Below are 15571 nucleotides of genomic sequence, written 5' to 3'. Positions count from 1 at the left end.
TTGGAATCAACGCGACAGCAGCTGCAGGACAACGCTGCCAGAGTAACATCAGTCCATGGAGGGTCCAAGCGTTGTTTTCGTCCCATAGTGGCTGGTTCCTAAAGCAGCTTCGCGATCAGTTGCATCACCTGTCTCAGATTGTACGAGATGAGGTCAGCAAGCTGACAACAATAGTGAGTGCTCCTGTATGCAAGGTGCATGGGCAAATCAATGCTGTCCGGTGATAGGGCAGTTGCTGGATATCATTGGGAATATGAGGTAGCAGATCGAATCTCGGGGACTGAAAGAAAGCAGCCCGTCTGTGATGAACTACAAAGGAAAGTTATCAAGAGGTGGGCCTGTGCTCAGTACGGGCACAACTGCAAGATTCATTCGTCAGCAATGGGATGCCTCGTGCGGAGTCAGTGCCTGAGATTGCAGCTAACACCAGCTTGCCATCAACATACAGATTCGACCAGGATGACAGTGCCTGGTATCTTGGCTGCACTGAAGACCGTGCTGGCTGAACACAAGTAGAGGTTGGTTGGTTGGTTTTGGGGAAGGAGACCAGACAGCGTGGTCATCGGTCTCATCGAATTAGGGAAGGATGGGGAAGGAAGTCAGCCGTGCCCTTTCAGAGGAACCATCCCGGCATTTGCCTCGAGTGATTTAGGGATATCACGGAAAACCTAAATCAGGATGGCCGGACGCGGGATTGAACCGTCGTCCTTCCGAATCGAGTCCAGTGTCTAACCACTGCACCACCTCGCTCGGTAACACAAGTAGATATTATAATTATGTGGTGTGCACCCTTAAATGCTGCGCACAAGATGAGTGTCTTGCCGGTCGTGATCTATGATAACATCGATTTCGCAGTCACCTGTGGTTTGATTGTGCTTCACCTCCGGTGGTGCTAGCAGTTGTAGTGTTCAGAATTGACATGTTTACCATTTACGTAATGCCGGCGCCACTGATAGGTCAAATTGTGCTTGCCTGAAATAAGATTGAGCTGTGAAATGTTCTGTGTTAAATTGGAAACTGGGGGCATACTCTATTATTATTTTTAATACGATTAACTGATTAATCTTACTCATATTTAGTCTGTTGGCATAGTGTTTTGTATTTGGTCAACCAGTTACAACAGCGCATCACCTGCCTGTTGTAAGAACGGCAGAAAATCTGGTCGAACAACAAACATTAAGCACGTATCGAGCGGTGGTTGGCGTTAACTCTACAAACAACAAATATGAACGAAAACTACAGGACGAGGTACTGGCAGAAGGAAAGCTGTGAGTACCGGTCGTGAGTCGTGCTTCGGTTGCTCAGTTGGTAGAGCACTTGCCCTCGAAAGGCAAAGGTCCCGAGTTCGAGTCTCGGTCGGGCACACAGTTTTAATCTGCCAGGAAGTTTCAAACCAGTTTATCTTTCCCCATATTACAACAACTTGTCGACCTTTCTCTCTGGTGTTTAAATTGGCTTATTCATGCTTTTTTAGTTTCGGTTATCAGAATCAGCGTTAATTTTGTATGTCTTGTGTCATCTCTCGTTTATACTTTATTTAAGGTCTAATATCCATAGTCTGTGGAAAGACCCTCGTTTTACTATAGTTCCTTGCCAGATTGTATAGTTAACTAGTTTTAGGCTTGTTTATTTACGTTGCACTCACCTTTTAGTGTTAAAGCAACATTTATTTAAGGGATCATAGGTTTGCCAAGTTAAAGGTTAATGTGAGATGTAGTGTTCATGTTTTGTTTGTTGGAGCTGCGCGCAAGTATAATTTCCTTATTTTGTTATTTAAGCAGATGCACTCTGATTATCTGAATTTTATTGTAAATAAATAGTATCAAGCTGGCAAGCATTAACACCCATACAGTCCTCGGGCACTTCCACTCCGAATGTTTGCTGTACCACAAAATTAGCAGATCAATAGCTCATCCGTTTCTGAGGTGGCAGGTATTGGCCCAAGTCGAAATAGCCATATTAGTGCTCATTGAAACCTGCGCGGGCTGCAACGTAGCCATAGATTCAGACAAATAGTCGATCAATAAGGCTATGCTATTCCATACGTACGTAATCTGTCCTCGTGGCTCTGTAACAGCTGTGTGCTAACGACTCGCACTAGTCGTTTGTCGTCCCGTCATGTCCAGTGTCCTCGACTGAAGACAAATACTGCTATCGTGCAGGCAAGGGAAACTGCTGCACGTCTTGCCGAACACATTGTGTTTCACAGACAGAGTGTAGTCGAGCATTATTCCGTTGGAACAGCGCATCACCTGCCTGTTGTAAGAACGGCAGAAAATCTGGTCGAACAACAAACATTAAGCACGTATCGAGCGGTGGTTGGCGTTAACTCTACAAACAACAAATATGAACGAAAACTACAGCTTGTTGTACACAAGACCATAATGCCTGGGTGAGGTCAATTTGTCTCCGACGAATATAACGTTGGTGAAAGCGCTCAATGGTCTGCGCCGTATGCATTTACATTCACCACCTACATGTGGGGTGAATATGCTTTCACCCCTGAAGACCATGGCGCGCCACTCCGTCCTGCGGGTGATCCTCTGCCGCACCGTACGCTGCGTGCTCATTGATACTGTAGCGTGACTGGAATACGGGCTAGAGGCGTCCGTGATCGTACACCCGCTGTTAGGTATTTTTTCGCAACATATCGCGTTGGCCCTTGTGGGGCCATATTTGTTCTTATCTGCGTTGCGTGAACTGTATGATCTGCCACTACTGTCGTCTGTGCTGCGTGGAAATCCCGGACCTCGTCTAGGAGAATGAGAATGCTCGCTAGTACACTATTGTCAACATCACTGCACAATTGACTTGGTGCGTCTCCAACTGGTGTGACAGTTCTCTGAAACTTACATCCACCACTCTGAAGGCCACATTCTGACTTCTCTTAAACTCTCTAAGTTGCCTTTAGGAAGCACGAGTGCACCTCCGTGGCATGGCGCCTGCTTTCTTCTCACGTCTGCACTAAACAGAGGGTTATCAGCATGGGCATTTCTATTTCAGGGGTACCCACAAAACGCGCTACAACTATCTGCTTGCGGATGACGTTGAGGTCTGTATCAATAAATTTCCCCCCACCCACCTTTCTCTCTGCGGTGGCATGTTCTCTCATTAGACGAAAACCGATGTCGTTTCTCAGAGTGTTGTAACGTTTTCCAACAGTATCTGTTAGCTGACACAAGGAGTTTTAATGTAATTTCACTCTCACACATCAAATTAATGTTAAGCTTCCTGCTCCTGATCATTTTACAAGTAACGTACAGCCACGTATATATCATAGCCTTTCTAACGAAGTTATGTGAGTGTATCTTAATTGAATTTTAAGCTCTGTTCCCGTTCTTGCAGAAAATAATAATGAATTGAAGAGAGTCCGCCATTTTCCAAGGACACAACATTTGAATCGTAAAACCCAAACTTGTTTGACAACAGTTATGGCATCCTCAGTGGATTTTCTTTCCCTTTCATTGAATGCAGATGTTTCAGGAACAAACCACGGGAAAACTCCACTGAGGATTCGGCAACTGCAGTGAAACATTTTTGGGCATTACGCAAAACAAATACTGTCTTCTTGCAAAAAAGTGGACATCTTAAATTCATTATTCCGTGTTGCAAATAATTAATGACACCATCTAATCAGTTTCTTAATTTTTCCTAGGAACTTTGAAATGTTTATTTTTTCTATGATTTTTATACAAGAAAGACATGCATATATATACATATCAAAAAAAGTTTTGCATCATCTCGGTTCCCACAACTCCTGAAGATAGACGTTGACTGTGGATGTTGTATTACAGGCATAGTCCCTTCGACTGTTCAGAGATGTCACTAAAACCGCACAAAGGTACAAGCAGCGCCTTTTGGACGGAGGGGGTCCGACAACCGATCAGTCCCTGTCATTCCACCAGAAAGGAGGAACACGGTTCGTGTTGTCTGTAGTTCAACCATGCCTAGACGGTCAATACCGCGGTTCGATCTCGTCCGCATTGGTACTTTGTGCCAGGAAGGGCTCCCAACAAGGGAAGCGTCCAGGCGTCTCGGAGTGAACCAAATCGATGTTGTTCGGACATGGAGGAGATACAGAGAGACAGGAACTGTCGATGACATGCCTCTCTCAGGCCGCCCAAGGGCTAATACTGTAGTGGATGACCGCTACCTATGGATTATCGCTTGGAGGAACACTGACAGCAACGCCACCATGTTGAATAATGCTTTTCGTGCAGCCACAGGACTCAAAATGTGCGCAATAGGCTGCATGACGTGCAACTTCACTCCCGACGTCCATGGTGAGGTCCATCTTTGCAACCACGACACCATGCAGCGCGATACAGATGGGCCCAACAACATGCCGAATGGAAGGCACACGATTGGCATCACGTTCTCTTTAACGATAAGTGTCACATATGTCTTCAACCAGACAATCATCGGAGACGTGTTTGGAGGCAACCCAGTCGGGCTGAACGCCTTAGACACACTGTCCAGCGAGTGCACCAAAGTGCAGGTACCCCGCTGTTTTGGGGTGGCACTATGTGGGATCGACGTACACCGCTGGTGGTCATGGAAGGCGCGTAAAACAGTGCCTTGACGAACTTATGGATAGTATGCCACGGCGAACACAGGTATGCATCAATGACAGAGGACGAGCTAGGGGGTATTAGAGGTATCAGTGTGTACAGAACTCTGGACCATCATCTCTGAAGGTCTCGCTGTATGGTGGTACAACATGCAATGTGTGATTTTCATGAGCAATAAAAAGGGCGGAAACGATGTTTATGTTTATCTCTATTCCAATTTTCTCTACAGGTTACAAAACTCTCGGAACCGAGGTGATGCAAAACTTTTTTTGATGTGTGTATATAGGCTACTATGTGTCTGTTCCTATTGTACAAACTCTGAGAACACTGTTTTAAAAAATGTATAAATCCATGTAAATAAAACACACACTCGGCAAATTGCAACGATATTTTTTAAATTTTCTTCTCACACATTGGAACGTTTGCGTTTGTATTGTATATATTCTACTATTATGGTGTGTCGACACACACACACACACACACACACACACACACACACACACATGACAAGGAGAGGAGGTTGGAGTGGTAGTGGGACCTGGGAGTTGGAGGAACAAGCTGGGGGTGGAGGTTGGAAGAACTGAGTAAGGTTCAACCTCTCTTGAAACAGTCACAGACAGACACAAACCTGTTCCATAGCGATCTGAATTTAACAATTAAACATTTCATAACGTACATGGGAGAGGACATATTACAGTGATCTTCCAAAACGGTCTAAGGCGGAGGTTCGAGTCCTTCCTCGGGCATGGGTGTGTGTAGTGTGTAAGCTTAGGGACTGATGACCTTAGCAGTTAAGTCCCATGAGATTTCACACGCATTTGAACATTTGATCCTCCAATAGTAAATATCAGCATGTAATACAGTTCCTCCTAAAGAATCCGTGGCAATCAAACATCCATATGCTGGTTGGCCACGACTTCCGTGAAATGTCGTGGTGAGAATTTTGCTCACGGGAACTAAGCCACTCGGCTAGATGTCACTACAGAAACCAACGCAACCGTTGCTAAAAACAGTAAATTACGTTTATTCTGACAGCGTTATGTGAAGGAATGATGTTCAAGAGATTGTGGTACATATATATTTACTCAAAATCATGCAGCAGTTTGGTGAATTTTTGTCATTGCAACAGTGAATTGTGAAATCTTATGAGGAACCTCTTAATGACATTCAATGCTCAATTTTACCTGTGTACTGAAACAGGCGACAGTGTACAGCATGAAATAGTAAAGATTAAACGAATACTTAATTGTCTTATCACAGCCTCGCACGAAGCAGTTAACTGAGATCTACAGTGGAGATAAACAGTACACAGTTTCGATCCCTTGATTCACTAGAACACGAGGTTTTGAGTATGACTTCTCCACAAATATGTGAAGAATGTCGAGTTTTACCGACGAAAATTCTTTAATAGTAACTGAACTCCACGTCTGAAGGTAGAAGTTCATATACTCTAGGGAGCTAAGGCATATAGATGGCAATCTACTGATATAACACGTTGGGTGCGTGTAAGAGCACCCAACAGTTCTCAAAAAATGGTTCAAATGGCTCTGAGCACTATGCGACTTAACTTCTGAGGTCATCAGTCGCCTAGAACTTAGAACTAATTAAACCTAACTAACCTAAGGACATCACACACATCCATGCCCGAGGCAGGATTCGAACCTGCGACCGTAACGGCTGTTCTGCTCCAGACTGTAGCGCCTAGAACCGGGCGGCCACACCGGCCGGCAACAGTTCTCAGTTTAACTTGATTACCATCTTATGTTTGCAAGGAGAGTGCTTTCTCATTTTCTTCCTACATAGAATCTTTTCTTTCTCTCTTTAATCCTTATGATGAACGATTTGTTTTGAAAGCCTCGCAATACCGAGAAAACCTGACCTTTTTTCCAAGAAAATTTGTTTTTCCTTTGAACAATTATATTTTACATAAGAAGACAGCATAACTGGCAGCTGGCTATCTGCGAAAGGCAACAGTACTGGTCCTGGAGGGACACATAATTTAACTATGATATTCCAGTGGCTGTCTTATTCCGTATTACAATGCACAGCGGCGACTACAGGCATTCTGAAACACATTAAATGTATTCACAGTTGCGAATATGGACAACCATCAGTTGTAGAATGGAATAACAACAATGAAAATTTGTACCAGACCGTGACTCTAATTCTCTTGCAATAAGCGGGAAATCCGGGTTCGAACCGGCAACAAATTTTCATTGTCGTCATTCCATTCGACAGCTGATGATTGTCCATATTCGCAATTTCGAATACATCTAATGCATAATGTAACTTGTTGCAAAGATATGAGTATTGTTCCACTGTAAATGCAGATTTAGTACCTCTATGTTGCAGACTATTTCTACTTCAACGTTTTTTTGGAAACATGTTATCTTTCCTGTGTACGTATTCAAACTTACTCCATGTTTCGTATCGACAAGTCCAATTTTTGCGTTTTTTGCCAAAATGCTGACAGAAAATATGTAATGACAACAATTTCTTGTTGGCACTTAGGCCAGAAAACATTATAAATTTGAGACTTAAGCTAAAACATCATCTCAATCATTCTGCCGCAGATGTGAAATATGAATCGAGTGTAGCGTGGACTGTGAGTGCATTAGGCTCCCATATAAATGGAATGATACGTTGTCGGGCCATTTTCTCGTATCACGCATAGTGACAGCGCAATATTTCCCTCTCTTAAGGCCTGGCTTTCAGGTTGTGTGCCGGGTGAGATAAGGCTGTTGTGGATGGCAGGGAGACCGTCTCTCCTGCAAGTAATGCAAAGCCGCAGACTCACGCTTAGCCCTCAATTTGTAAGCTGCTCCGAAATGTAGCGTGCCAGTTTGGATGGACAGAACAAAACGGTGGAATCGACTGCAAGAGTTCAGGTTAACATTTGAACACTTATTCATTTGTCAATAACTTGAATCAAGATCAAAGTAAAAGTACAATTTTATTTGATCAATAAGCCTGTCCTAATAAGTGAGCTTAAACAGAGGACAGAAAAACGTTGTAAAAACTCTACCTCAGTAAAATTTTACAGCAGTTGGTATCACATGAAATTAAGTATATCCTTAACGACCATTGCAACAAGTACTCCCAATTTTTACTCCGTTTTGAAAAAGAAATATTTACAAGAACACTCTGTGATCGAATCTCTTAAAATGAGAATTACTATATCGCTTTAAAATTCAATAAAATTTTCAGTTTAATTTCATTTTAGAAAAACACATGCTCATTTTAACAATTTACAAACAGATTCGAACCAAACCTGAATTTACTTTGAGCCATGAGGACATAGTCCCTTCGATCCCAAGCGCTCAGTCTGTCATCACATATACTTCACAGTATGAACTTCAGTCCACTTCAGCTCATGCAAATATAAGGAAGCAATGTCAGTATTAGAAGCAGAAGCCATGGCTCCTTAGTGCAGCCAGACAGTACAGCAGTCTTACGAAAGAGATTCACATTTCAAGATTCTGCATGGAGTCCAGCTGTTTACGACAGACGAAAATTTGTGCCAGACTGGGACTCAAACACGGATTTCCCGCTTATCCCGCGCAGTTGAAGTAACAATTTGTCTATCCGTGTACGCCTTCAGCACCGGTCCAAACTTCCATATGTCACGGAGTCCACAACTCTTACGCTCGCACGTTTCATGATTTACACACAGGAAGATGCAAACATTTTGTCATCATTTTAGCCGTAGAGGCATGATTACGTTATTGATGGTTGCAGTGTCTGTGTTTATACAGTGTCTGTACATTTACATTACAATGTCCTTCACACATGCATGCATGTCTGAAGATATAGACACTGTTCTGACGATTATAGCTGTTGTAAATATCACGAAATGGATTCGCATTTTGGGCACCTGGGTTGACGTCAGCTGTTTGTGACATATGAAAATTACTTCTGGATCGAGACTCTGACGCGGAATATCTGCTTATCGCAAGCGGTCGCCTGAGCCACTTAGGCTATTCTAGTACGCCACTGTCTGAAGGACATTTTAATATGAAGGTAAAGACATTGTATAAATACAGACACTGCAACCATCAATAATGTACCAATAAATCTTACAATCTGGCTCTGCACCAGCAGCATACCCTCATAGAAAGCCTCTCGCTATAGTTAGCGTTAAAAAGCAGTGGGCAGTCAGATTCATAGAATCAGGATGAATTAATCAGACAACTTCCTATTAACGACGTACACTGATAATAACGTCATTGCATATGCAGAATCACACAAACATAATGTGTGGGCCGGCCACTGTGACCGAGCGGTTCTAGGCGCTTCAGTCCAGAACCGCGCTGCTGCTACGGTCGCAGGTTCGAATCCTGCCTCAGACATGGATGTGTGTCATGTCCTTAGGTTAGTTAGGTTTATGTAGTTCTAAGTCTAGGGGACTGATGACCTCAGATGTTAAATCCCATAGTGCTTAGAGCCATTTGCCATAATGTGTGGCGAAACCAGTGAACACAGTTTAAATGCATTCCAGTTGCACAAAATTTGACTGGTAACAAGAATAATGGTGATATAGCCACACCAAACCAGAGTAACTGGTTTTGTCAGAAGAATACATGGATCACAGCCATAATTCATTCAGTGCCAGTATTGCAACAACAGGGGCACCACCCCAAAGTACCGTTATCCAAGATGGCGGTGATGACGTCATCTAAGATGTCGGCGATGACGTCATCCGAGATGGCGGATTTTGGCGGGAAGTTTGAATTTTGGTGGGAAAGTGGCAGGCCCCCCTCGCCCAGAAAAATGGTGCGAATTTCAAATTCCAACATGCTAATGCGTCACACCCCAGTTATCTTTACTAAGCAAAGAAAATGGCGGGAAAAAGGACTTGTCTTTATTATGCAACCAATTTCAAGCATGTGTGTTCGCTACGGGGTCTGGACTCCAACTGGCTTAGTTCATATCGCCATCACCAGAGAGCGCCACTGTGACGCATTCAAGATGGTTGATTTTGGCGGGAAGATACGACACTTGCGCTACCTCCACTAACCTACACCCCCCCCCCCCCCCATCCCCCCTCACACCCCCAGAAAATGGCGTGAAGTTTAAATTCCAGTACGATAATAGCGAGAAAAACGGACTGTCTTTATTAAATGTTCAAAGGTGTGTGAAATCTTATGGGGCTTAACTGCTAAGGTCATCAGTCCCTAAGCTTACACACTACTTAACCTAAATTATCCTAAGGACAAACAGACACACCCATACCAAAGGGAGGATTCGATCCTCCGCCGGGATGAGCCGCACAGTCCATGACTGCAGCGTCTTAGACTGCTCGGCTGTGGATATATCACTGGGCATTACGTTCATTCATTGTTAATTCTCGAACACATATATGATCAAAGTACATCAGACCACGCTCTACATATCTGTGACGCCTCGAGCAGAGTACTTAATTTACGATCTATCTCTATGCTGATGGTAGTCACAGAGCATCCAAATGCACAATAATTGTCGAGATGCTCCCATGTCGATGAGGTTAGTACTCTTTATCGATGTATATTAACATATTTGAAAGTGTCGTCATGTAATAGCAGACAGTTACGAAGAACAAGAAATGCATGATTTTTATGCACGATGGAGCTCCAGATGCATGGAGTTCGCAGTATTTTTACCTGAATCAAACAAGCTATCAATTTTAAGGTATTATCCCAGAGTCTAGAATCATTACCTGGTGGGTATAGATAAGAGAGAACATAAACACACGTACTCCTAAGGCTTACAACATTCTGCACTTAAAACGGGCTATAATGTTAGATTGCTTGCGTTTCTGTACTATCGCTCGTATGGAATGTAGCGCTGTTAATAATCCAGTGCAAGAAATATGTTTCAAGCGCATGACATACATCCTTCTTCCAGGTTTCTCTACAATAAACTGTGTTGTCGAACCGTAAAATGAAATAATTACTCCCTTAAAACATTGGCTCTGTGTGATACGAGTACAGTATAGCTTTCCAGTTATGTATAGTGTTCACTTCCGATCACGGTTCAGAAATTATACTATGTGTGCCTCAACCCTATATAAAATGATCGTCAGTAACGGGGAATACCTCTTACAAGGAAACATAAATGCATAGCAGCAGCATCCGACATGTGAAGATAACAAGTCATTCCACCAATAACGCTGTAAACTGCACATCTGTCACGTAAGTGTATACACGAGAAATGCAGCGCCTCACGAGCACCTATCGCTAATGTAGTTATGAAGCGGTTGTCGCGATTTTACATCCAAGATGAGACAAGGGGGATGAAGTTCACTACATGAATCAAAGTTCGGTTAGAGGAATGTGCCACGCTTCATCACACATGAGATGGAAGTCGTCTGATTACGGGGAGGTTTACCGTTAAAGTTCACAAGTAGACAGTACTTTAAATCAGATACAGAACATATGGCTGTATACGAGTCGACCGCAGGCTATTTCATGCTACTGATGCATCCTGATAGAACAGTGGAAAAATTAACCTGTAGAAACTTCTCCCTCACTCTCTAGAATGCATCATCAGTCTACCATTAAATCGTACATCGTTACAGCTCAATCTCAATCGGTCACCCTGTCCACTCTATGTTATCCTTTAACACAGATCTAGAGGCGGATGGAACTCTGTCTTCCTGAAAAGCGTGAAATACAGTAGTCAACTCGCATGTATCAGTGGTACCTCAATAGACATACAGTATAATGCCACCTCGACAGAGAAAAAAGTGACTGCTTCCCTGATTCCCTTCGCTTCCATGTCGACGTGTTCTCGGATTCCTCCTGCTGCCGCATGCTTGTCCCCACGTACAAACTGTTCTGTGTGAAGCAGAAGATACGCAGGTACTTCCTCAATTCCCCCGCATTTCGGTGTATATGAAGTCAAGTTATACCTATTCGCCGTAATTTATCGCACTTCTATCCATATCGGGTCTATCCATGCGATCATGACATAACCTATCATTCAGTATTCTAAAACTGCTTGTAAATGTAGCACAACTGCCGACACCTGGTCGAAATGATCTAATCGGGAGCCGTAGTATAGCACTGTACTCGATTGTAGCCAGTCACGCCCACATTTATAATGCGCTTCTCTGTTTTCTGTATATCGGTGTATACGCATGTGTTGCGGATGGCTAATAGCTGCTGCTCATGCATGGTTGTTTACATCTTTTGGCGGTGTTACCGACATCTCTGAACAGTCAAAGGGACTGTGTCTGTGATACAATATCCACAGTCAACGTCTATCTTCAGGAGTTCTGGGAACCGGCATGATGCAAAACTTTTTCTGATGTGTGTACATGAATGATTTTTCAGGGCAATAACTGAAAGCTGATGCAGCACGATCAGGAGCTACATTTCAAAAAAGGAGTTTCGTAATACTTTGAATAATGCATTATAACCGAAACGAACAAGAGATCACCCGTACGTCTTATACCAAGGAGATAGTTACTGTGTATTGACCGTTTAACTATCTTGTTCGGTGTGATAACGATTGTCATTCTGAACCCCACATTAAAGCAAGACGGTGTTTTGAATCGAATGGCTGTTTGTGCCCTATTTTATTCCAACCTATCTTCTTGAAATCATAAAAAATAAATAGATGAATGATTGTTACAGATTAGCCATACGTATTTGTCCAAGAAGGGAGCCATTGCATATACAAGGTTTACAGGATACTTGCTTACTACGAACTGCAGTGGCGTAGATGTAGTCGAGGCGAACAGTTTTTATGCAGAACATTTCTGGGTCTATGATGTCGAGAAAGTACTTGAAATTGGTCTACAGCAATCACCTATGCTACAGCGCTTAGTTTTCGTATTCTCTGGCTCTGCTAGTCCTTGAAAAAAAATACTTTTCTGTAGGACATTTAACGTAGTTTAATTTTGTCTTGGGATACATTCATGTTAGGGGTCGAGGTTTTAGGGTTTTTCAAGAAGAGCGTACAAAAGTGACTTTAAAAGCACCCTTATCCCCCACACTCACTCCCCACCGGTCAGAACTTTTAGTGTCTTGATTAAGGTACTCCCTCATACAATTGTACTAAATTTTCCACATGATTTCGTTATTACTTTAAGCAAGTACCAAAAAAAAAACTTAGCAGCAAGTGTGCAAGAGTACCCAACAGAGTGAAATTAAGTGACTTTGATATTTACTACACTTCTGTAATCGGATGCAGGCAATTGTTTCTTTGGTACTAATAACATTACTTGCCAATAAACAATCTGATGTTGTTGTTGTTGTTGTTGTGGTCTTCAGTCCTGAGACTGGTTTGATGCAGCTCTCCATGCTACTCTATCCTGTGCAAGCTTCTTCATCTCCCAGTACCTACTGCAACCTACATCCTTCTGAATCTGCTTAGTGTATTCATCTCTTGGTCTCCCCCTATGATTTTTACCCTCCACGCTGCCCTCCAATACTAAATTGGTGATCCCTTGATGTCTCAGAACATGTCCTACCAACCGATCCCTTCTTCTGGTCAAGTTGTGCCACAAACTTCTCTTCTCCCCAATCCTATTCAATACTTCCTCATTAGTTATGTGATCTACCCATCTAATCTTCAGCATTCTTCTGTAGCACCACATTTCAAAAGCTTTTATTCTCTTCGTGTCCAAACTATTTACCGTCCATGTTTCACTTCCATACATGGCTACACTCCATACAAATACTTTCAGAAATAACTTCCTGACTCTTAAATCTATACTCGATGTTAACAAATTTCTCTTCTTCAGAAACGCTTTCCTTGCCATTGCCAGTCTACATTTTATATCCTCTCTACTTCGACCATCATCACTTATTTTGCTCCCCAAATAGCAAAACTCATTTACTACTTTAAGTGTCTCATTTCCTAATCTAATACCCTCAGCATCACCCGACTTAACTCGACTACATTCCATTATCCCCGTTTTGCTTTTGTTGATGTTCATCTTATATCCTCCCTTCAAGACACCATCCATTCCCTTCAACTGCTCTTCCAAGTCCTTTGCTGTCTCTGACAGAATTTGATAAGTAGAGTATATTTGTCCAACAAACAACTTTGATAGCCTAAGGTGCACTGACACTCACGCAACGTCTCTGCACAGTAGGTACAAGCGGCTGCTGGACGAAGATGTAACGGTGCAGTGTCACGCGTGTGTCTTGTTTGTGTGCACAGGCCGTTGTGCTCACACTCCGGATTCTTCCCATACCAGTCTGGGAGAAACGTATGGAAGTCGTGCCTGTCCATGGTTCTCATCGTTTATTGGATCGTTATACTTTCACTGATTATTCAAAGATCCAGTTTTTGCACTTATTTCCATTGGCACAAATATTTAGAAGTCTGACGAGAAAATCATGATGTTACTGTGTATGTCTTTGCTTAGGGTTCGTCGATGCCACCAGCTGTAAAAAGTCAACTGAAGTAATTGTCTACTGTTCCTCACAAATACGTTCAACATGAATATGACGATACGCTGCAACTCGTCCTTTGTTAACTGTTTCTAATACAGTACCTAAAGTCTACAGAGAATTAAGAATTTTTAGGGTGTTATTTCAAACGTTGTGATTCAGTTAAAGGAAATTTACTTACGAGAAAAGTAATAATGGGAACAATACTACTTCACTTAAATACACTTACTTCTTTTCATTATAAAACATAAATTACTCAACACAGTATTGCAATAAGTAATAAATAGTTCCATTTAATAGTGAGGTTACCAAATTTTTTCTCGTCAGGCGACACGTTCGTTATCAGACATAAACTAGTTCTTAAACTTTGCTCTGATAGTTTTGGCCTCGTATCTGGCATTCGGAGGATTGTTTTGAAAACTCAACATTCCCCTATTTCCAGCAATTGTTCTCCATTTTCCTGATATTAATCTTCCCTCATTCTATAGTTTCATTACCTACACTATGTGATCAAAAGAATATTAGGTGCATTGCGCTGCCACCTACTGCCAGGCACTCCGTATCAGCGACCTCATTAGTCATTAGACAACGTGAGAGAGCAGAATGGGGCCTCGAACGTGGTCAGGTGATTGGGCGTCACTTGTGACACACGCCTGTAAGCAAGATTTCCACACTCCTAAACATCCCTGGGTCCACTATTTCCGACGCGATAGTGAAGTGGAAACGTGAAGGGACACGTACAGCACAAAAGCGTACAGGCCGACCTCGTCTGTTGACTGACAGAGACCACCGACAGTTGAAGAGGGTCGTTATGTGTAATAGACAGACATCTATCCAGACCATCAGACAGGAATTCCAAACTGCATCAAGATCCATTGCAAGTACTGTGACAGTTAGGCGGTAGGTGAGAAAACTTCGATTTCATGATCGAACGGCTGCCAATAAGCCACACATCGCGCCGATAAATGACAAACGACGTCTCGCTTGGTGTAAGGAGCGTAAACATTGGAATATTGAACAGTGGAAAAAGGTTGTGTGGAGAGACGAATCGCGGTACACAATGTGGTGATCCGATGGCAGGGTCTGAGTATGGCGAATGCCCGGTGAGCATCATCTGCCAGCGTGTGTAGTGCCAACATTAAAATTCGGAGGCGGCGGTGTTATGGTCTGGTCGTGTTTTCCATGGAGGGGTCTTGCCCCCTTGTTGTTTTGCGTGGCTCTATCACAGCACAGGCCTACATTGATGTTTCAAGGCCAGCTGGTGTGGCCGAGTGGTTCTAGGTGCTCCAGTCTGGAACCGCACGACCGCTACGGTCGCAGGTTCGAATCCTGCCTCGGGCATGGATGTGTGAATTCCTTAGGTTAGTCAGGTTTAAGTAGTTCTAAGTCTAGGGGACTGATGATCTCAGATGTTATGTCCCATAGTGCTTAGAGCCATCTGAAATCTTTTTTTTTTTGTTTTTTTATGTTTTAAGCACCTACTTGCTTCCCACTGTCGAAGAGTAATACGAGAATGGCGATCTCAACACGATAGAGCACGTGCCCATAATGCACGGCCTGTAGAGGAGTGATTACGCGACAATAACATCCCTGTAATAGACTGGACTGCACAGAGTC

At 43.0% G+C, this 15571-nt stretch overlaps 1 non-coding gene across 1 annotated transcript; it reads left to right on the top strand.

Annotated features, from left to right (window-relative positions):
- Nucleotides 1-1289: 1289 nt before the first annotated feature.
- Trnas-cga lies at nt 1290-1364 on the top strand. Its single transcript has one exon. It is a non-coding gene; the product is annotated as a tRNA-Ser (tRNA).
- Nucleotides 1365-15571: the final 14207 nt, after the last annotated feature.

The sequence above is a fragment of the Schistocerca americana genome, chromosome 4, assembly GCF_021461395.2.
Source record: "Schistocerca americana isolate TAMUIC-IGC-003095 chromosome 4, iqSchAmer2.1, whole genome shotgun sequence".
In the NCBI taxonomy this organism is placed as follows: Eukaryota; Metazoa; Arthropoda; class Insecta; order Orthoptera; family Acrididae; genus Schistocerca; species Schistocerca americana.
This window is presented reverse-complemented; position numbering and strand designations above follow the sequence as displayed.